Genomic DNA, 21,139 nt, shown 5'->3' on the forward strand with positions numbered 1-21,139 from the left:
ATGACGCAATAAAAGACACAGACGCTATGCTACAGCCTAAGAAATTTTGGCATTAATGGCTTAGTTTAGAAAGTAATTATTTAGATCCACAGGACTGCAAGTAGAGAGATTAATCTTCAGTAATCACCCATTTGCCATGACCTGTTTGTGACCACAGATGACCAAAACACATGAGCAAACTTGAATTCAAACTCTGTGAATTCTTTGGTACCAAGTAATTCCAGAGAGTTGCGGAACAGAATTGTTATCTGTAGTCAAAAAAATACATACAAGTACCACTGTGCAGTTACAAATGATCCTTATTCCAGATGTCCATAAATTAAACATATAGCAGCTGTTTCCCTGGCTTAAACTCCTCACCCAGTCATGTATATGCTGGTGAACTTAGCTATTCACAAAGTTCATGTGAGCTAGTGCTTCTGTATCTGTGAAACAAAGCCTATAGAGTTAGAAACAGTAATTTGCTAACTATACTGTGGGAATGAACTCTAAAAATCACACTGGACTATTCTAAGGGACAACTAACTAATGACAGATGTATAGAAATAACAAGTTGTGAACACGATACTTTCAAATTAATCAAAGTCTGTAAGGGACAATATGAATACTAAGAAAATTTAAATTGTTCCTTATCTACCAAAACCAGATTATTTGACTATTTGGAAAGAAAAAAATAATATAAGTATGTTACATACATAAAATAAGATATGTTCCAATTGTTAGAGCCATGCATTGATAGGAAATTTGGTCCATTAATGAAACTTGCTACCATAAACCCTGGAAGAATGTCAAGAAAATCCTTCAGGGAAAAAAAAAATGTGCTGTCCATAATGACATTCCACTATAACAATTATTAGCTAATTGGCCATCTTGGAAGCTCTGCTATTTCCTTGACACTTCCAAATATGCTAAAAAAAAACAAAGCTTCCCACTGGAGGGTATTGTTATGTCAAGATGTAGCAGGAAGGCACATGAAGGAGGCAACAAACCTGTTATACCCATGTGGTGCTGCTCACAGAACGAAGTACAAAGTCTTCTTTACAGAAAATATGTGATAATTTCTCCATTATTAGGCACAGCAGTAGCCTCAGTTGAATAAAAATTGAGAAAACCTTCAGAGTTTTACAGAAGATAAGCTGTACCAGAAGTCCATGTCACAGAATGTCAAGATGAGAATACAATAATTTAGTCTGTATCCTAAAAAGTAGATGGTTAAAATAGACAAGATAGGTGTTTCTCTTCAGTCAACAACCAAGTCAGCTAAGAAACCCTAGGCCAAATGATTTCTAATATTCACAGGTTCATTACCAAAATTATTACATCATGAAGATATTCTCATTAGTTACACTAGCTACATTATAACTGTAAGTACTGTTAAAATACAAAGCAACTAATGCAAATAAGCCACTTCCTTCTGGGGAAAAAATTGAGTGAGAAAAACATGAGACAGAGTGTTTTGATGTTATCCAGAAGGCTTAGGTGAGAAAGATCTTTCGACAGAAGATTATATCACTACTCTGTGTACCATCAGGAGAAAAAAATTAGGAATATTTCTTCATCCAAAAGCAATGGCTGCTTTTCCAACAGACAGTCTGCTCAAAGGAAACTCTGACCATTAGTTTCCTTCCAAACAGCCCTTCACCACTAGTGAAGATGAAAACCTTTCTTCTGGTTTCTCTTCCTCTTGATATCCCATCTTCTACCTTTGAAATAAACAGAGTCAATAGGAGAGCCCACACCCACTACAACCCTGTCAGGAACCTTGATGACAAATAGCCTTCAGCTGCCCTGACAAGCCTCTCCCGGAGTCTACATCTACACCTTCTGACTGGAGCCTCCATTTAACCTCACGTCCGTGCCTTTAGTCTCTGCTTAGCTACATCATAGGTGCACTTGCCTCTACTGTGCCTGAATTATTGTTTGGATTCATTTGCCTCTGGTGCCAGGGGACAGCATTGTATTGCCACTGCCTGGCCTGCCTCGTGGCTGCTTTCCTCAAACCTGCTTTTGGGAAACATCCTCTTCTTGCTGCTACCTGACCTTCCCATGATGAAAAGACACTTGCCTGCCTAAAAGAGCCCCACTTGTCCTTACAAATATGTCTGTAACTTCTGCTTCTTGAAGGCCTCCTTAGTAACAGTCCTTAAATGCTTCTCCGATCTGTCCCATCCAATAACATCTAACAGGTTTGTAAATGGTGGCAGTGAGTAACTCAATTCAACTTAAAAAAATGCAACAAGATATAATATTCCCTGACCATTTCCAAGTATGTATTATGAATCAGAGTGAGAACATACCAAAATTTTTGATGCACCCTCAAAACACGCCACCTTATTAGTGGTGCATTACATACATACCCAAGATTCATGCTGACTGAATCCTGGGAGAAGGGCAATGAAAAGGACTAAGAATTAGGTCTTTGCTGCCATACTCACTGCATGGACTCCTATTAAATTTTTCTCCTTTTTTCGTCTCAAGGACAAAGGGTGTCTCAAAACAGTCAGATACAACTGGAAGTGTTTGGTACTGTCTTATCTCCATTGAAAAATGGTTATCCTGAGAGTTGAAACAGCAAGTACTCCTCTTGCTCTATGCTATGCCTGTTGTTTGTCTCCTGATCCTCTGCTCTCTGATTCAAATGGCCACTTTTGAGCTTAAACATGGATTTGGGGTGATCTTCTGGATTTTCTTGGAACTGACGAATGCCAAATATTTATTTTAAAAACAAAATGTATTTACCTCACTGGGAGTGGGGGCTCTATGTTCCAGATTTTACAGATTCTGCCAGTTCTATGCACAAATAGTAATTTTGGAGCATAATTTCACATCCCAAATTTGCTACATTTTGCATCAGCATTTTCCTTTAAGGTCTAGCAACAATCTACAATTTTATATTAACAAGCACAACCATAATATATTTCAATTTCTGCCCTTCTTAAATATTACACACCATTACAGTTCTCTTGAAACCCAAACTCTGACAAAGACTGTTGTTGTTTTCACCTGACCTTTTGCCACCTTCTAAAGCATCCAAAGATCTTGCCAGCTCTGGACTAATTTGAACATGCTATAGTTAACAGGTTAGCTATGTTGTTTCCCACACTGGTAATTTAGTTAGTACATTCCATGAGGCAGACATATATTAATTTGTTGACATTTGCCAATAAATGCTATTTAGGTTTACTGTGATCTTACAATGATTCTACACTGAAATCAGGAGATAAAACATGGTTTTAAATGAGTGAGTACGTGAGTCTTAACTAAAAAAAACCATTTTCCTCATGCGAGGTTATTACAGAATTTATAGTGAAACAGTGCAGCTAAATTCTTTAATGCTATCTTAATGCATGACTATGGCAAGAGCACATATATTTTAACACATTCTCACATTTACCTGAAAAGAAATTTCCCAAGTTTATCTCAGGAAATATAAACAGCAAACCCTCTCCCTGTCCCACCACTCCCATAAAATGAAAACCAAACAAAACAAAACAAAACAAAAAAAAAAAAAAAAGAAAAAAAAGAAAAAAAAGATAGCTGCTGCTGAACCACAGCCACACATGCTTACAGCTTTTTGATAAATACAGCTTTTAGTACCTTAGCAAAACAATTTCTCCTTTTTCTTCACTGCCAGTAAAATTCTGCTAAAATTTGCACCCAGTTTTCTGCAATGCAGCATACCTCTTAGTGGAAGACCCAGAATGGTAAGTCACAATATGTAATTGTCACTTTGAGTGGTTCCCTTAAAGGAACTGATCTAGTTAGAGAAAGCATCAGCTTTCGTTTCCCTCCAGAAGTGATCAGCAGAGTCAAAGATGCAGCTTGCGTTTCTGACTCTTAGCACAATGAGCAGTTTGGTGGTGTAGCCATACCCTACCGGGAGCTGCCAGCCTGTACAGTGCATGGTAAACCTGAGAGGGGCTGGACCATGGAAGTCCTTGGCTGCTCTTTACAGATATCTGCTCTGCTACACTATTGTACTAATCCTAAAACCAAAAAGGTGGAGGAAGTTACCTTTTTAAATGCAGTCTGTGGAGTTACTTTGCAGTTTAGTTGCACCACAACAGCTGAGAAGCAAGTAAAATTGCGGTGAATTAAAATTGCAAGGTTTAATCAGGACTGTTATTTCTTGAGCTACAGTATCTAGCTGAAAGCCTTGTGTTGTCAGGCTGGAGTAAGTCAAATGACATAGTCAATGACTACACTGCTAAAAAATCTCTTAGTTTTTTGGTGGTGTTTTTGTTTGTTTTTTTTCCCCCAGGAAACTAAACAAAGACGTTCCTATTAGAAGTAGTACTGTATACTATTCTCAACAATATAATATATCTGTTTACATAAACATAATATATTAGAAAGAACTGGAGTTTTAGGAGAAGAGTTACCTGAAAAACAACAATGTATCAAATCATTCCGCATAAATAGGAGCTACATCAAATGGATAATAGGTCCTCATTGAATAGAGAGAAGCTTAGAAGACCTTTTAGCTGCCAAATATTAATTTATGTCATAAACACTCAAAACCATGGAATTACAACTCAAAACACAGAAACAGGTAATGTGGTTTTGGTTTGTTTTTGTAGTGTAAGCAAGTGTGAGCAATATGGACAACAAAAGTATCAATAAGAGAAAAATACAGTAAGTGTTAGTTTCTTTAAACTTGATAGAATAACATCAAAGACACGTAATTTTCAGCAAAATATGGTGCTGCTAAAACCAGATAAACATAGCTTGTTTAAAAGAGATCAGGTTGACTAATTGCGTCTGTCTACTTGTATTTGTATGCTGAGCAGACAAAACATTGTCCATCCAGGCCCTGATGCTATAATTGGATCTGTGCATAAAGATATCTGTTCTTCCTCGAAGTTCTATCTAATTAAATTACACTATATACCTCTTTAAAGTAAACGAGACCATCATTCAGTTTATATGTCCATATAAAAGAGGCAGCTGGAAACAACACAACCATTCAATACAATCACACACACCTAATTTATAGTCAGCACAACTCCATAGACTTCCCTAAAGTTGTAAGAAACATGAATTTGACATAGCTCAAGAAGAATAGAGTTTAAATTAATGAGAAAAAGAGAAAAAGCAACAGACATAACCAATCAGAGAAGCAAGCAAAAAATTATAAATAGAATAAGGGGACCAATTAAAAACAAACAAAAAAACCCACAAATGAACAAAACCTCTAAACTGAAAACAAACAAAAAAACACTAAAAGTGTGACAGGTGAAGTACGAATGGAACTCCCAAAGCCCAAGTTTGCTTCCTAGAAGTGTTTTCCTTCACATTATCTTTATCTTTCTCTCCCCTTCACTCCTTGCCTCCCAGGAAGGGAATGATTAAAGTTTTCTTCCTTTCTGTTTTTCCCTACTTGTGTTAGCAACCAGCTCACAGGCCCTATCACAAAGGATTTATTTTCTTTTTCTATTATAACAATCTATCAAAAGTTCTATTGGCTTTGTGCATTGCAGTTGAAAGTTAATTTAAAAGCATTCTTCAATGACAGCAAAGTCTAGATTACTGGCAAAACACACTTCTTTCTATTTTTATAGTGTACAGAGCCATTACAGGAGAACCCTTATAGTATTTTTAAATTACGTTGTATATTTAACTTGTAACAAGAAACATGTGTGCTAAGGGATGAAACTGTATGTCATTTTTCACAATCTGACCTCTAAAGAAAAGTTCTTTCAGAGGACTCAAAAATCCTTAATTTTTAGATTTATATACATATAAAAATTTAATTACTACCATATATAAAGTATATTCCAATACATTGGAAATATTGAATATATTAGTATATTCTCATATGTGTATATGTATGTTCTCATATTAGCATATCTAAAATAGATACAGTCTTACTTCCTTTTCTCATAATAACTGATTGAAATATAATAATTTCTGAGTCTGCTGTTATGTCTAAAATTTATTTTTGACCATTATGTTAAGACTAAAATTAATTTTTTTTCAAACAACTACTCCCCAAAGTACTTCTTTGATCATGATGACCTGTCTTGTTCCTGTAGTTCATGTGGGAACAGAAAAGGAAACTTCTAGATACTCGTGTATTCTTAGGAGTGAAGTCTATCAGACTCATAGGACATCCAAGAATTGTCCTGTGACTATAATCCATTTGATTAAGGCTACACTGTTCTTTAACAACATAGCCCAGAAAAGGAGTTAGCTCAGGGAAGTCCACCCTACACAGGACATAACCAGAGGAACAAAATCCCTTGCAGTTACAAGAAACACAGATACCACTATCTGGTACCTCCAGAGCACCACTTGCCCTCGGGTGCCCACTTCTAGGGAGCAGGATGTACACAGCTGCACACGAGTATGTCACCAGACCTTGCCCAGCATCACCCATTCCCGCTCTACTCTCCAGTCAGGAGACCAGACACCCATCCCCTGTCCCGCCTATGGATCTTGGAGGCACCAGCCTGAGCTGTTACTTTGTTGTTTAGCTATTGCACCCAGGGGATATGGATGTCTGAAACTCTGCTCTGGGAAACCTGGGGTGGAGATGGTGTGGAAGTCTGGTGTTACTGCGTGAGTAGGAGGGTGTAGCTGTGAAGGGGCCTGATCCCAGCTCAGGTGGGGCAAGACTGACTGCCAGAGTGCATCCTGCTCAAGTAGGGAAGTTTCCTTAACATATGGCTCAGTGAATTTACAAACCTACACGTCCAGCTTTTACATGGACAGGGGCTGACCACCTTTTAACAGTGTAACAGCCGGAGCTGAGGCAGCGCAATATGGAGGGATGGCACAACCAGCATCCAGGTCAGGGCTGGTACCTGAATCTCATCTGGTGGTGCCTGCTGAAGTGGCTGGCTTTCTCCCTCTGTCCTGGCTGCCCCAAGTGCTCTGTGGGACCCAAAGGACAGGAGGACACTAGGGCCCTCAAAGGATAACAAAGTCCCTGACCTGAGGCTGCTGCCCTGAACCTTGCAGCGCTACAGGCTGGGGGAGGAGGGGATAGGAAGCTGACTGGCAGGAAAGGACCTGGGGTGCTGGTTGACAGATGATAGAACATGAGGCAGTAGTGTGCCCAGCTGGCCAAAAAGGACAATGTCGTCTTGGCTTGTACCAGCAATAGTGTGGCCAAGAGGACCAGGACAGTGACCATCCCCCTGAACTGGGCACTGGTGAGACCATGCCTCAAGCCCTGCCTTCAGTTCTGAGCAGCAAAGACACTGGGGCTCTGGAGAGAACCCAGGGAAGGCAAACGTAGCTGAGGAAAGGTTTGGAGCACAACTCTTCCAAAGAGTGGCTGAGGGAGCTAGGGATATTTAGCCTGGAGAAAACAAGGCTCAGGGGAGACCTCATTACTCTCTACAGCTCATTGAAAGGAGAGTGTGGCCAGGTCAGGGTCGTTCTCTTCTTCCTGGCAGCCAGGAACACCACAAGAGGAAAAGTGTCAGCGGAGGACATTAGGAGGAACTTTTTCACAGGAGGGAAGAATAAAGTTTGGAATAGGGCTGCCCAGGGAAGTAGTAGGTCATCATCCTTGGAGGTATTTAACGAAGGACTGGATGTAGTGCCATGGTCTAGCTGACGAGGTGTTCGGTCACAAGGTGGACTCGATGACACAGGAATCTTTTCCAGTTTAAGCGAGGCTGAGCGATCCACGCCACGCTCCCGCGCTCCGGGGCCACAGCCCAGCCGCGCCCCACAGCGGCGGCACCGCCGCACTGCGCAGGCGCCGCGGCGGCAGAGGCCGGGGAGGGGCGCGGGCCCTCGGTGCGCCTGCGCCGCGCTCCGCTCTGGGCGGCCCCGCCCGCGGGCGCTGCCGCCCGCCCGCCGGGCCGAGCTCGGGGGTCGCGCTCCGCCGCCGCGCCGGGGCCGCGCTGAGGGCGGGCGGCGTCTTCTGGCCGAGGGGAGCGCCCCCAGGGTTTCACCGGGTGCCGCCTGCAGTGGGGCGGGGCGGGGCGGTGCCGTGCCGTGCCCAGGACTTCCCGGCTCCTTCTTCCCCGGAGCATCGGGGGTGGAGAGAGAGGGGCTGGGGGAGGTCCTCTCCACCCCCGTCGGAAGGAGCGGAGCGAGAGGAAAGGGGGGGTGTTGGAAAGGGGTTGGGTTTCGGAGGGGCCGGGCTTGTGGTGGGGATATTCCCGAGGGCTGCTCCGCCAGGTACTTCTGGAAGGAGGAAGCCGGCGGCCGTCGCCGGCCTGGAGCTGAGGGGCCGGACGCTGCCGCGGGGAACTTTGTGGTACTCAGTACGTGCGGGTCTCATTTCCGTTCCCTTCCTCTTTCTTTTTCTCCCAGGGCGGCCGAGGTCGCCTTTTCCCCAGGGCCGGTGTCCTGCGCTGCGGGGGCCATGGCCCCGCGCCCGGGCCGGGATGCGCCGGGCGGGAGGCGCCGCTCGGCGGGGCCGGGCGCGCTCCGGCCCCTCCGCGGGGCGGAGGTGACGGCCGCCGCTCGGGGCCTGCGCTTGCCCGGGCTTTAAACTTTATCACAGAGTTACCCATGTTACGGCGGTGAAAAAATCCTTTGGCACGCAGGGTCCTTAGCGGTGGATCGCGATGAGATTTTGGGTATTTGCGGTTTCACGTGGTAGCTTGAAGTTTGGTGCCCCGAGTCTGGGGAGTGCTTGTCTGTAGCAGAGAAACGTCGGGCCGCTGCTATTTGCCTTGTCGCTGGTGCTTGGTGGAAGTGCATATGTGGAGGCGAACTGATTGACATCTATTCTGCTGGGTTAATCAATAATCAGAACGGTTATTCATGTAATGGATTTTTATAGACCTTACTGAAAGCCTTAAATATGCAGCAGATTGTTGCAGGAATGAAGTTTCTACAGCTTTGTCGTCCTCAGAAGATAAAAACATTTTTCACAAGTCTGAATTATTGTGCTCCCATTGCTGGCATAGTGTGACGGTAGCTGGCTGTTGTATGACTTGATAAAGTTTCTCAACTTGAAACTAAGTAATAAATCCAAGTTCATTGTGTGTACTGCTAACTTCCCTTGCTGCTTTTTTTTTTTTTTTTTTTTCATATTGATATTTCAAAATTCAAAGTCTGGGTAGCTTGGGCATGGTGGGGAATTCAATTGTCCTAGGAAACTAACCATGCCTAATGTTTATTTTTTCATTGTAACCGTATGCAGAGGTGAATATAGAAATGTTCACAGAAGTCAGCGGTTACAACTTCACGCAAAGATGTCACTGTTACACTAACTTAAACGTGCATCCTGCATCTAGGTTACATGTAAAACCTTTGCTGTTCTTAAAATCTAGGTATTGTGATACAGAAGTTAAAGCTTCTTTGTTCCTTGTGATTCAAAAAACTTCGTGACATCTTTTAACAAATTGTGGTAGTAGAAGCCTTTACAGGGAGACATGTTGATGAGAACAGTCTCTTATAAATGCTGATTAATCAAACAGCAAATAGTTTTAAGAGGTATCTTTTCGAAAAATTTAATTTAAAAATTATACCGAGTAATTCTGCTATGATCAGCATTTTTTCACATTTGCTTTAAAACTTTAAGAGAAAATTAAGAAAGTTCTCATCTGAGTGAGAATATTTTTTAAATTAATTTGTCAAATGTGTTTGTGGAGGAACTTGTAATTTTGGTTTTTTCTTTGTTCTATTTGAGAATACAGTTTTTTTTTTTTTCCTTAAGTTGTGGAATTGCTATCTAATGTGAATGTATAATTCCTATGCTGTTATACAACTAGTATGATGACTCCTTTTCCCAAGTATTTTTCTTAAATTTTCATAAGCATTTTATTATTTCAGTTGAGAAAGGAGGGAAAAAGTCATATGTCAGTTTGTGTACTGCCCTGAAATACTAATAAGGATAAGTTAATGTTGACGTTGTTTCTGGTTTGGGTAGAAATGATGCAGGTAAAATATATGTAGTTCTTAAACTGTACAAACCTAACATTACAAAATAGAACTTTCCTGTCTTTTGAGAGAGTGAAACAAAGACTATAGATATATTAAAGGTGATTCAACTGAGCGTTTTTAAAGAAATTTTCTGAAGTAGAGCCTGTTTCAGTGAAGATACAGGTGGTTGGTGATAGCTGCAAATTTGGGTATGCTATGAGATGCTAAGTGCTGCCTGTGACACTTCAGGAGGACTTGGGTGATTTGGGAATGTTCTTTTTTTGTTAGAAGTTCTGAGAATTGAATGCCATTGGTTGATCTCCAAACTGCTAGTTGAAAATGCAAACTATTGAGATATTGGTTAAAACTGCCCTAGTAAACTTAAAATAAAACAATTTTTCATAAGCTGTCTTGTGACTTTTTATTTTCAAGGGCACTTAATAAAAAAAAAAAAAAAAAAAAAAGTAAAAGAAGAAAAACTACACTTCCATGCTGCTTTAATAGAGAAATGAAATAGGGACATCAGTTTCTTTCTGTGGAATGCTGAGGCTAATTGAGATGAAAATCTTATATTTAATAAGGGCGAGAATATGAAAATGTAAACACAGATAAATAATTTTTATTAGAATTAGAAAATTTCTGTAGAGTGCTGTGAGACATTCAGTCTTATGGCAAAGAAATTGGTTCTTTATTAAAGCTTATTATGTTAGCAGGAATATGTGACTCAAGTTAAACTTAAAAAATTCAAAGAAGCCAGAGTGGCGTGAACTGTAATTTTTTTGTTGGCTGTGAAAAGCAAACCAGATATGTACCTAGACCTGTGGGTGTTTATGGTTGAGGTTAGTGGCCTCCTGTGGGTTAGTAAGAGGGGAACTCAGGAACACAGCAGCAGTATTTTATTTTCAAATAAAATTCAGTCATTCTGTTACCAGATTAAATCTTCAGGTAACAAGACTTTGGAGTTCTGGAAGATGATGCTCAAGCTTTTAAAGAGTTGTCAACCACTTCCTTCTTATTATCCATAGATTTCTGGCTTAGAAGCCTTTGTAAAAAAATTATATTTTACATAGAATTACTTAGTTTTTTTCCTATAGTTGCTTCATAAATACCTGTTTTTAACCCACTTTGAGTTATGTGCTTGTGGAAAACATGTAGTATGGCCTAGTATGAATGAAGTTATCTCTCCTTCTGAGCTTGCTGTTCACTCTTAAATCTTGTTTACTACTACTGTCTGATATAATCAGAAATGGAAATAATCTATCACAATCAGAAACATGAAAATAGCAAAATATAAATCTCCTAGTTTCCCTAGCAGTTGTCAAATTGCTGTTCATTTGATTTAGTCTGTAGTCAAGACAATTAATCTGCTTTGTGTACCCTGTCTGAGGAGATAAGCAGTTGATTTGGGTTCTACGAGGGAGTATTTATCAGGTTTTCTGCTGAACTAATCCTGTGTTAAGTGATAAGCACAAGTGTGGGAATGTGTTTTCTGTTGAGGGAGTAAACAAGTTACCTTTGTCCCCTTAAAAAGAAAAAAAGCCCAGAAGTTTCTCTCCTCAGTTTGGTTAAAAGACACCTCATAGGACCTTGGAGACCTCACCTCAAACTTAAGGATAGCTAATTTGACAGGAGCCAAAAAGTCCTGCCTGAGCAATTCCCTAGAAAAAGAAGAGAACAAAAGAAGTAAATCACTTTTGTAAAGTGGTTTAACAGGAGCAAGAGCTTCTTGCCTTGACTCGGCTTTTCTCTGTGAAGAGCCTTTTAATAAAACTTTTTGTTTCCAGCACTATCGCAAAAGCCATCCTACTTCTTTTATGCCACCTGAAGTAGCTGAGCTATCAAAGGTATAATGCTTATCTGTGGGAGCTTATAAAATCAAGCTCAAAAAGAGAAAAAGCATTACAAAAGTGTGTGTCAGCTTTCTTTTAGAGAATATTCATGTGTCCTCATGTATCAAAACATGAGGATGAGAGTTAGTTATATCATGAAATTACACCTGCAGCTGTTTTAAGTTGCAGTTCTTAATTCTTTTGCACTCATTAACTATTGCATGTAACTGCACTTCTGCTTTTGGTTTTCCTGCTTTTGACCATTGTATATATTTTGTACTTAACAGCTTCATTTGCTGCTGCATATTTTGAATTAATGACTAAATTTAAGAGACTTTTTTTCCTTTTCTCGTTTCAGCATGTGAAAATTGTGCCTATTTCTTCAGGTCTGTGGACGTGAGTTTTACATTGGAGTTAGAGGCAGCCTTTTTGGCACTCTTTACAGAGTGGGTAAGTGAAAAGTATTTTGTCTACTCCTGTTGATACCATTCTTCCCTGCTTTTGCTGTTTTTCTCTTGGCTGAAGTTGTTGAAACTCAGGTCTGCTGCCACAAGAGCAGCACCATCCTCAACAGTGCATTTCTGCACCTCCCTCATAGTGTGGCAACTGCCATATGTGAACTGCATGGTGAAATGAATTATTCTGGTACCACGCTGCCTTGCAGTTGATAGTCACTGCTGTGAGAGCTGTGGAAACACAAGGGTGAGGAATGACATGACTTCCTTTGCTCACTTTAGCCATAGAACAGCTTAAACTGATCAGGAAGCCACACCCTGAATTTCTGGTGAAAGCCAATGGAATGGATGCTCATATGATTCAATAAACCAACCACTATCTTTGCAATTAACTTCCTTAATCACACTGAACTACTAGTTATTTAACTTGTTGCCATTATTATTCATTAAAAGACATGGTCTATTACAAGGGCATTTAAAGTCAAGGAGAAGATAAATTATTCTTTCTGCACAGTGAGTAGTAGAAGCAAAGGAATCAAAATTATGTTTGCGTATGTGCACTCTGTAAAAGTGTGCATACTTGAGAGAGCTGCAGAGGTGTATAGTGGGTTCTGTGCTCTCTGTTAGGATTTTACCATTTAAATGAGATGTTACTATTTTCTTGAGAGGTGGTTGCATTAGTCACGGGAATAAGAATGATCCAAAACCAGTTCACATATAGGCAGAAATCAAATCTTGACCATTTCATCTGCTTTGGGTAGGACCAGACCGGATGGCAAAAGCAGGGAGTGGTAACCTTATCCTTGTTTGTAGGTTGCATGGTAGCTACAACTGAAGTGGCACATGAGAAGGATGTGACAAAATTTTAGAGTATTGCTCCAGTTTTTGATCCATCTTACTAGGTGATTCCTAGACTGCACTACTTTGGAAAAGATAAAAAATATTTTTAAAGCAAGAATTCAGGGCACATTTTTGCACATGTTCAGAGTGATAACATACTTCAAGGGCTGCATTTGAATGTGTAAATCATGCTTCAACACTTTTGAGATACAGACTCCCCTGTCTTAAAGATCTTTTTGAACCTAACTGATGCTATGGTTCTCTATGTCTTCAGCCTTTTAACCATAGTGTTTTCTAGGCTAAACACAAATACTGTTTGGGAGTCAGAATGAAATGTTTGATGGTGCAGTGATCCCAAAGACCACTGAAAATGAAAAGAATATAGCATTCAAGTATTTTATTGACTTGTATCATTAAGAGGTGATGTAGTTGAATTAATAAATTGTGTGTAATCCCTCTTGCTGTTTTTAGGCTTTCTTTGTCTTTCTTATTGTACTCACCTTAATTAGGTTTCTTCCTCTATTTTTTTCCATTTCTTTAGGTTTTTTGCTGGTTCACTTCCTCATTTTATTACACGTGATACTGAATTAATTTTCTTACTCTTTTGATTTGTCAGTTCATCTGTTTCTATTTTCTAGTCTCTAATTTGTCTTTCTTGCTCTATGTATACAGACAAGCTGTTTGTTCTGGTCTTGTGTTACCAGGAAAACTACTCTAGCTCCACATCTGGTCCTTCCCCTTCATTTCAGTTATCTGTCCTTTCCCAAAACACAATCAGTGTTGAAGTAATTAATGTGTAGTTATTTAGTGCACAATGTATGACCTTGAATATAGTGGAAACTGTAGTGCAAGTCTTAGTTTCTGTGGAGGAAACTTCTTGAACTCAAAAGCGGGTGATACGCTTGTTTTTAATTTGATTTCTGTCAGTGCTAGAAACTTTTTTTCTGTGTAATAAAACCTGGTAGAGCAACTGAGTTGTCTTAATTGTCATTAGTTTGAAATTCTGCCATAGAAGAGTCTCTTTCTATATAATTTTCTTCTGCTGTGTAAACCCTGCTTATAAATGTACAACAATTTTCTAAACAAATGTATGGGAGTAAAACTGAGTGCTTTAAAAGTGTGAAAATAACTTGTAAATAACTCTTCATTGCTGAATCTTTCCTGCAGTGCTCCGTAACATACTGTCTATAGGGAAATCATTTTGCTCATGGTAATTTTTGTCTTGCTATCACGTAAGTTTCAATTGCATGTGTGTGTATATATATATGTATGTACAATAATGGGACTTCTATGTATAGGAAAAGGTCACCATGTCTATACTGGTCCCCTGTAGCATCTGCTCTATGTAGTTTGTTTTTGGTGTATAGTGGTTGCTCTCTGTAGGGCTGAGGGTTGGACAATAAATGCTGTTTGGTGTAGAATCCTGAAGTAACAACATTATAGTTCACTAGATTTTGTTTTTATTTTTATGAATTTTATTTTGGACATACAGGATTCAGCTATTTTGTGTACAAAATTGGTATTTTTAGTGCGTGTGTGTAACAAATGTAGCCTAGCATGTTGTGAAGGATGTTACACTCTCTCAGATGAGCTATTTATCATGGGACTGGTTGCTGTTTCAGTGTGTATCTTTAAATATAAGGAGAACAACTCAGAACACATACACACACACAAAAAGCAGTGTCTCAGCAGGATCCAAGGTTCTCAAAGCATGTAATTCAAAGACTAGATTTGAACTGTCCTAGACTGAAAAGTGTTAAGTCATTCAAATTTCAACCAAATGCTCAAATTTAAAACTGTAGACTTTCCAAAGGTGATCATTTGTTTTATAACTACTATTTTATGAAGCACAGAGTATTAATAGGGTGCATGGATTTAATTATTGATAAAATTCAGGAGTTGTATTTGCTTTATAGGTTTACTTCTCAAAATCATGTTTCTTGTGTAGCTAGTTGCATGTTTTACTGTTAAATCACTTCACAGCATAGTTTAATCAGGGAAAAATAATTTTTTTACCAGCTAACTTGTGTGTTCCATTGAGAGGTAGAAGAGATGAAGATTGTTAGAGGATATATTACTGTGAAGTAAAACTGAAGGGAAAAGTTCATGTTGTGTGACTGACTGATGTAATATTTAGATGAAGGAATGAGCAAGGAGAAGAACTTGTCCTTGTCCATGTGTAGTGAAAAGATGAAGTGTAGATTTCAACAAAAGATGCATGTTTTCTGGATATGGTGGATATGTAAACAAAAATAGGGGTTTGTTGATGCTGTGCTATCTCCTGCATCTGCCAACAGGCTGAGATTATGACTTTCCCCTCATTTGTGCAACTAGTGTATTAATACAGAAGTTTTCTTTTAAAGTATGATCCTTGCAAGGGCTAGCTTATTGCTAATTTTTTTTCAAAAAATGAAGTGGAGGTGGGCCCACGAAGCACAGAGCACTGCATGAGAGAGTTTCTTAGAGTGAGAAACTGACAAGAAACATTGCCAAGGAAGCAGAGAAGAAACCAAATACACACGAGACAGAAAGGACAAGAATTGTGGGGTTTATAGTTGTGACTGTGTTTTCTTGGCATGCAACACTACTCTCCTAGAAAGTGTTAAGGAGTAATTAAAAATTCAACTTGCGAATAAAAATATTGAATCTGTTGTTGATCTTGAGACAAATCTTTAGTGGGTTAGAAAATTATTCAACTCATAATTTATGTGAAATGCATCATCAAACAGATTGTAATTTCTTTCTGACCTCTTTACTTTAAGTGTGCAGTTCTTAGAGCTTTTAGTCTTAGATTTAAATGAGTGTTTGTGCATATGAATTTTCCTTAAAAAAAAAGAAGTAAAAATTCTTCTCCTTTGGATGAAATCATTAGTTGTGAAGCAGAAAATTCAATAGTCAAAAACCATACAGTAAAGAATATGTGTCTTTAGCATCACCGTTAATTTGAGACTAGGAAGATTGTTTTTAAAACTATTTGGTGGATTCTGAAAATTTGTACGTTAGATAAAAGGATTGCATGCTTTTAAGTTAAATGATTGATAAGAGTCAAATATTTTTGGTATCTTCCTATGAATCTGTGATGGCTTTTGGATAGATGAGAAGTGAGTTTCCTCCTCCCTTCCCCCCCCCCCCCAAATATTATTTTCTTAAACTAAGCTGTGTATATGTACTTCTGCAAAACAATAGTAATCAAAGTAACAAAAGTAGGTGTCTTTTATGCTGCAAGGTAGAGCTACTGATAATCACTGTATCCTGGAATCTTTCTGTTTTCAGAAGGAACTAGAGTTGAAAATGAATGCTAAAAGGGATGCTTCAGATAGCAGTTTTGATTGCTTTTATTTTCTTTCATTGTGTACATTAAACTATTTTCTTCGCTAGAGGAAAGAGAATAATCCACAGTTTGTCACATTTTTACTTTTATCACAGTGGGGTTTTTTTTCTTCCTTTAAGATATTTACCATCACCTTTGCATAATTTGCTAACATCTTTCAATCTTTTTTTCAATTTTTTTAAATGCATGTTATTACATAGCATAACTGTTGTTACTGATCTCTTAGCACTTAATTTAAAGGAAGAGTATAGCCTTTCTTTTATAGCCTTTCATACAAGCTAGTTCTTTATTTAAAACCCCTCCTGGGTTTTGCTGCTACCATATTGTTTGGCATTGGTGTCATGGTTTCTTTCAGCTCTTCTTTTTTCTTGATTTTAACCTTTAATAATAAATTAGAAACCAGATTGTCAAGTTATGGTACTTTATAAGGCTATGTAAATTTTCTTCTTGCCAAATTCAAGAGCTTATTGATGGTTTATTTGGGATCCTAGATGTTTATGGCATGACTTGTGCCTAGTGAAGTATAAAATGATGCAAAACCATGCATAGTGTGGCGTTGTATAGGCACATTTGTGACTTGAAGTATAAAACCTTTAAATTTAAAGCCTAGTATCTTCATCTGTACCCTTCATTCTGTATGCTGTTTATTTATAGATATGTTCCCATATTTACTTGCTTATTAAGAATTAGAGTGAAGACTTTTAGGAAGGATTGTGCTGAGTATTCTATTGATAATTTGGAAAAAAATATGTGAGTGTATTGCAGTAACTTAAGTAAATTTTCTTCACAAAAAAAACCTGTGTTAATTCTTGAGGAAAACTTCACATATTTAAGGCTTAAGCTGACTAGGAAGCACAGACATCAGTCTTTATTTTCAATAAAGTTTGTAGTTATACTGTCAGAAAACAGTATTATTGGAAATTGTAAATGAGTGGTGATATCACTAAGAAAAGCAGTCATCCTTGACAGTTTCAAAGAAAGCTCTGCCTCTGTATCATGATGCCTGCTGGATTTTTGGAATATTCATTATGGTATCTTGCTTATTCTTTTGGATGAGCTTAAGGCTTTCACACTAAGTAGAGGTATTTCTGACCTTAAGAATAAAAGTATTGATTTTGTATTAATTAAAAAACTAAGCTTGTTGTTCTTAGTTTTCTAGCTCTTGATAATCACATGCCTAAGGTTGCATTTGCATATTTTGCATCTTCAAGAGGAAAATGTTATTTCCTTATGTTCTTGCCCTATATCTAGCATAAATGTGAAGTGCATACTGGTTTTATCTTAACATTTTAATTACTGTTACATGACTCTTTGAAGGTGTGCAGTACCTTGTTATCAGTACAGGAGTGAGCTTCAGTAGCTGACAACAGAGGCAGTGGAGCAAGCTGTGTTGCTGGCAGAGCCACTGAGCATTCAGGCCTACAGAAGAGCAGCCATCAGTGCTAAGGCGGTGCTTCTAAGGTGACTGGTGATCAGCAGCTTGAGCCTGTGTTTGAGGTGGGGCAGTCTTTATAGCAGAGTAAACGAGGCTTGCTTATTTGTGATCACTGCCTATAATTTATTTCTTCTTCAGCTTACTGAAATGGTAGGCTTTATCTATGTAAGGTCAGTTTATTTTTATACAAATATGTGGTTTTGAAATTTCCTGTAGTTTGGCTCCACTTTCTTTTAAATCTTTATTTGGGCACCAACAGCATTGTACTTCATATTAAATCCCCATTTTGGAAGTAGGAACTGCATCTCCTTTGCAAACGTGAAAGAGGAAAAAAGAGTAAATGAATATAGTAATTATCTAAAGACATGCTGCAGAAGTAGAAGATAAAAGAAATTTTCATTCTTCTCATGGCACTTAGCTTTTGTTTTCACGGTCAGTTTCTATAAAAAATAAAGTATGCAGTAGAACAGTTAGTTCAAATAAAACTATGGTTTATCACTGGTATAGCTTGAAATTGTCATGTTTTGAAATTTGCCTTTTTAGGACAAATTTGAAGTAATTAATTAGTTCTGCCATGTAGAATCTTGTAGAAAAATGTACAGTTTAAATTTACATGGATGGAGAGAGGTCCTTATTGAAAGAATTATTTTCCATTAAAATTGCCCATGCTCTTTTTCATAATGATGATCATATTCTTCCTTATTGTTGATATAAAAATAATAGCATAGAAAGATGACTAGCTAAATTCTAGGAGAATGATCAATACAAATATAAGTTTCTCTCTAACTATCCAAGTTTTAATTAATTGAACTGTACTGAAGAATTTGTGACTTCTAGAAAATGAGAGGGGAAAAAATACTGCAGCTGAACACTGAGGGGAGGGTAATAAGGCAGTTACTTAAAGCTTTTTTAGAAATTAAAAGATTGTTTATAGAATTCTGTGATTCCAGAAGCAATTCTAAATAGATACCTGCCATAGTTTTAACACATGGACATGTTCTAAAGAAGGATTTTACAGTACTAGTCTTACCCTTGTGTTTCCAACTATATATGACTCACAAAGATTTAAAAAACTTAGAGTTGCTGACTTTCAGAGTTCATGAATGCAGTGGGTTTTATCCTGGAATTGCAGAATAATTAGCATAAATTATTATCAGAATTTTAAAAATCATAGAACAGCTGAAACAGTTTCAGGACAGGCATCTGTTGCTGTAGTCAGTTGTGTAATATGCCTTATTTGGTCAGGGAAATTGATTTAGTAGGTACAGAAGAATACTTTGTTTCATTAACCTGTCGTTGTGTGCCACACTTTGTGGTGGCCTCTTACTGGACTTTTTACTTGGCACTATAGATTACCTGTTTTTAAAAAAATGTCTGAGATTAAACTGAGCTTTCTAAGCATCTGGTTTTTAGTTTCTGCTCAATAATACAAGGAAAGAATAAACTTAATCTAACTGTAGCTGTTTTATTGCTCTTGCCTTACTGGTTGCCAGGTAATAATCCTCAAAAAATGTAAAAATGCTGCCTTGAAGTAGGAGAGGTGGAAAGTCTAATGGTGTAAAAAAAAGTCTTAAGATGTTAGGAAGTGCTTAATGTGTTTGGAATGATGGAGTAGAGGAGGATGTTGCAGCCTTGGTTTGGTAGCTGTCCTTGTTTTGAACTATTCCATATACCTTGTTTACCAGTCTGAAAGAAGGAATATTTGACATGTAATTGGTATGGTCCTGGCACTCAAAAGGCAGGTGCTGCTTTCTGTGAGTATTTGTCATGTAATTGGTATCGTCCTGGCACTCAAAAGACAGGTGCTGCTTTCTGTGAGTATTTGTCATGTAATTGGTATCGTCCTGGCACTCAAAAGACAGGTGCTGCTTTCTGTGAGTTAGCTTTGTGCTGGAAGAAGTATATATCAGGGAAGAGTTGGGCAGCATAGTTATTTGTCCGGCCTGCCTGTTCACTTTCACTGTGTGGCCTCATGGAGAAGTGGGGCAAGCAGCTTGCTGAGGTTAAGCAGCTGTCTTACCCCACATAGCTGTGCTGTGAAAACTGAAATGGATGTGATGGCACAAGGGCAGTGTATGCTCCTGTCTATGCTTAAAGAAGTGCTTGTCAAGTGTCTATGAACTGTGAACAAGGAGGGATGTCAACGTAGCTTTACAAGTAGGATTTGGCTGCTCTTTTGACTTTTTCAGCTGGACTTAAATAGTGGAAAACTAAGAAGTAACCAGTATACGGAGAGATTAGGGCCATGGTAGGACTCTCTAGCCTCTGTAGAAAGATTCAATTGGAATCCTCTAAGACATTATCTATGGCACACTACCCTATTGTGTGGAGTTTTTCAGCACTAAAGGCCTTGCAAACCCAAAGCAGCTATAGCAGATCTTTGTCACCACGTTAAATACTTCATGTTACAAAGTATTTTAAAAATCTCTTTTACTTCTATGTGGGAAAGAAAGATTGAACAAATGGTCTTTACAGACTGAAGTTTTATAATTTCTTTGTGTATTCTATATGAATACGCATATGTTTTCAGAGTTGTGAAAACACAGAAGAAATAAATGTCTTTTTCATTAATCCAGAATATCTCAAACATACACATTTTCTACTTCAACTTGCACAAGTGCCATGGTGTCAGTTTATCTTTGCAATTTTCTAAAATGTTTTTGCATTTGGTTTATTTTTGCTTTCAGTCAGTATTTGAGAAGGCTTATCATTTATAAGCTGGCTAAATAAGGAGATGATGAAAAGCATCTTTTTAGTATTCTTGTACTTGAGAAATACCTTGGTTAGCCACCTGCAAAAACAGTGGAATTCTTAGCAGTTTTCATATACTACATCTTTCTAAGGGGCATGCTGTAGTTAATAAATGTGCTGTAATTGTTTGGGTTGGTATATAACTTAGTATTGATGCTAAAAGTTAAAAATTGAAGTAGTGTTTCGGTGGAGCATTCAGACAATAACAAAAAGTATAGCCAAAATAATCAGGTAAGATTCTAAATTCTTCTGTAAGAAACTAAGTTTTGTTTTCAGGACTCTAGAGTTAGCAAGCCTAGGCCAGGCCAATTATTCTACAGTGTATTGATTTAATGTTTAATTGTTTTGTTTTTTAATGCAAACATAGTTACAAGTATGTACAGTTAAAAATACTCCTTGCATCAGTTTGAAGATACGAAGACAGTTATATATTTTAAATTATGATGGTTCCCTGTATTGTAAGAAGCCCAAAGCTTTGTTGATCTTTTATAAAACAAGGTGATGCTTAGATGCTTAGGTGATGAGCTTGGGGTTTAAAGCGTTCCTTTGTGTTTTGGCTGCTGTTGTGGGTTAATGGTTGTCAGTGTAACAGCAAAATTTAGGGAACTGTCTTAGGATTTAGTGATTGAATGATCAGTTTTAAGTACAGGCACATATAATGGAT

The 21,139-nt window shown here is 38.3% G+C and overlaps 1 protein-coding gene across 5 annotated transcripts in view; it reads left to right on the forward strand.

The window, feature by feature from the left end:
* Positions 1-7,763: 7,763 nt before the first annotated feature.
* The window catches only part of PTBP3 (polypyrimidine tract binding protein 3), a 45,563-nt gene continuing 32,187 nt past the window's right edge, over positions 7,764-21,139 (forward strand). For 2 of the 5 annotated variants that reach the window (XM_030257695.4, XM_030257699.4), the window contains exon 1: positions 7,764-12,113. The gene's annotated coding sequence lies outside the window, so the exon portion shown is untranslated. The remainder of the gene's footprint in view (positions 12,114-21,139) is intronic. The other 3 variants (XM_030257692.4, XM_030257693.4, XM_041711128.2) reach the window with 3 other exon arrangements.

Source organism: Taeniopygia guttata, chromosome Z (assembly GCF_048771995.1).
Source record: "Taeniopygia guttata chromosome Z, bTaeGut7.mat, whole genome shotgun sequence".
NCBI classification, from domain to species: domain Eukaryota; kingdom Metazoa; phylum Chordata; class Aves; order Passeriformes; family Estrildidae; genus Taeniopygia; species Taeniopygia guttata.